Raw genomic sequence first — 3,389 nt, forward strand, 5'->3', positions numbered from 1 at the left:
TGTCATTATTTTGATACTGAAAAAAAGAAAATGAGTGATATAAATTAGGAAAGATGAAGTAGTTTGTTTTACTTCATGTTCTAAATTTGATCTTTATTTTGTATTATTTTAAAACAATAATAAAAACCTCTAAGGCTCTAATATATGTATCTACAAGATATATATATATATATATAAAGGGCAGCCCGGTGCACTAAAGCTCCCGCTATGCGCAGGGTCCGGGGAAGGGCCCGACCACAAGGGTCTATTGTACGCAGCCTTACCTTGCATTTCTGCCAGAGGCTGTTTCCAGGCTTGAACCCGTGACCTCTTGGTCACATGGCAGCAACTTTAATTAAGAAAAATCTTTTGCGAAGCTGTTTCAGATGACACTTTCCTAAAGGGTGTTTTAGCCCGTGGTTCCAATTGGGCACGATTTTTGCACTAATGTAATATTATAAAAGGATTCATGATTTAAAATCAGTTAAAGTTAAATACCTATACAATCTTTTAAACTTGACTTCAAACATCATTTTGACACCTCAACTTAAAGTCTATTACTATTGAACACTCCAATTACATCCCAATTGTCCCTATTTTAACACCCCTCACACACTTACCGGGTTGGAGATCTACACTCATTTGTCAGGTAGTTAAAATGCTCAATAGGAACAAACTTAAACTAAGGGGTCAAAATGAGGTTTGAAGACAAGTTTAAGGGGTCGTATAAGTATTTGGCCAATCAATCAAGGGCATGTTTCTACTCTATTAATTGGATTTGATGTAATTGAGTGTAATTACATTGTCTGGCATGTTTAAATGGCCGTGTAATTACATTGTCGGTAAGTAATTGAGTATAATTTGCAGAGAGTAATTACATTCTCTAATTCTCAAAGGGAGGCTGCGAATTGGTATAATTACATGATGTAATTACAAGCAGATTACTTTTTATTTTTTTCTTTTTTTTCTATTTTTATTTTTTTCTTTTAACTTATTTTTATTACTATTTTCAATTTTTATTATTTTTATTATTCTAATATTTTCTTAAAATATATTTTTTATTTTTTATCATTTATATTTCATTTCGTTCTCATTCTCAACCTTTACTTCATGTGATTCCATTCAATTTTTCGTATTACCTTTTTTTAATTCTATGTTTATTTTTTTCATTAGCATAATTTTGTTAGTGTTCTAATTTTTAAATTAAAGTAGAAGTCATTGTTGAATAAAGTTATAGACTTACGTTTTTTTTCTTTTAAATCATATTTATGTATGTTATGTTGAAATTTGACATAACGGGACCCTGCACATAGCGGGAGCTTTAGTGTACCGGACTGCCCTTTATGTTGAAATTTGACATAACAGTAGTATTATGTTAAAAATTTTATTTTGAATTTAGAACTTATGTTATATTTTCAGTTTCATTTATTTTAGTAGTATTTACTTGATATTTCACATTACAAGTCATTGATTTTTTAGTAAGATTTGATAGGTTATTTTTTTATCAAATGTTTTAGTAATTTTATGACTTATATTTATAATATTAATATTTTTGTCAAACATGCATTTCATGATGCTCAAAGAAATCTTGTATTTTTAGTTTTTATGATTAATTTTAAAAAAATCTACTAATTTAAAAAATATAAATCAATTATTTTTTTATAATATTAGTAAGAATGTATGTTTATTAATTAATATATTTTCAAAAGATAATATATTTGTAAAATTTTTAATTTAATATCATTTTAAAAAAACCTTTATTTGTCTAATATGAATTTTAAGTTTAGATAATTCACTTTTATTTTTAAAATTTAATATAATCTTGTAATTACATTTGTGCAACTGTCATGGCCCAACCCACCGATCCGTATGGACACCCACTCTATAACCTAAGTAGGAGAACCCTTAACCCCTTCTATGGAAGCAATGCAAAATTTATATCAAACTTAATTATTAAGGTCAGAAAAGTCCATTTAAATCTGTAGTAAATACACGTTTATATAAAAACAAAACTTTCAACCCCCAAGAATGCTAGTCTAAGACAGGTATAAGAGCTCTACAGAAGCATGACATAATACAAATGAAAGACACAGCTCCAACCACAGGAAAGGAAAAGTAGGAGCTGTCGGAAGATCATCTTCGCCTTCACCTAGGAAACTCAACTAACCCTGCAATCAGATTATGTCAAGTGGCATAGAAAGAGTAGTATCAGTACAAAACAACAGTACTGGTATGAATCATCGATCAATCTGATATCCATCGCATAATATAAGTACAGAAAAATAAGAAAGATCATAACAATTAAGCTTTATAAGTTTGCCCACCCAAACCTGCTATTTAACTCCTTACTCTCACACCTACAGTTTTTACCACTCTACTAACCACAGATTCACTACCAATGTTGATTTACGAACTTGAGACCTGTGGGTCATGGGTCCACCATACTAATTCTCACTTCACTCTAACAATTACCAGCCACCCATCTTAGACACTCAATGGTTCACGCAAATCTCACAACATAATGTCTTGACCGTTCCATAACCACACCTCATAACTAACTCTGAGTTCTAGATAATCACTACTACCACTACTATCTCAAATTGAAAACTCAATGAGGATGATTTCTGCCAACAAGCAACCTCCACCCCTAAATCTAAAAATATAGAATATCACATCTATCACATCGAGGTCTAATATGATCCACCATCTTACCCACGAATAAGTCTATACAGACTCGCATCTCTTTATAAATAACATACCATAATTTAATGGGTTCCTTTATTGTCACGACCCAACCCTGTAGGTCGTGATTGAAGACCGACCTGGACACCCATATACATACCTATCAGTTGTAGTCAAGCTGAACTACGAATAATATGATAATTTACATAAAAAAATTCCAATGGTTCATAACATCTTCATATAAATACATTCTTATCATGTTTCTCCTGTGGAGTCACCACTAATCATATCATGAAAGAACACGCAAGCCGAGAAGATCACCATTACATATTAATATTCACAACACATCGTATAAACACAGCTGAACAAACTTATACACAACCCACCATATGTCTACAGACCTTTAAGAGTATCAACAATATCATATGGCGGGACAGGACCCCCGATGTACCCTTAAATAAACACATATATACATCAAAAGGATCGGTACCAAAATCTAAGCTCCGGTACAATAGAGCACTCCAAAATAGCTAAGTGGAAATCCTAAGCAGACGGATTTCCAAAATGAGTATCTGTACCTGCGGGCATGAAACGCAGCCCCCCGAAGAGAGGGGGTCAGTACGGAATATGTACTGAGTATATAGAGCATAAAATACCATAAAGGAGATCACATCTGAAATAATGATTTAGGAGACAAGTATAATAATCAATAAATCACTATACCTGCG

Source organism: Solanum dulcamara, chromosome 12 (assembly GCF_947179165.1).
Source record: "Solanum dulcamara chromosome 12, daSolDulc1.2, whole genome shotgun sequence".
In the NCBI taxonomy this organism is placed as follows: domain Eukaryota; kingdom Viridiplantae; phylum Streptophyta; class Magnoliopsida; order Solanales; family Solanaceae; genus Solanum; species Solanum dulcamara.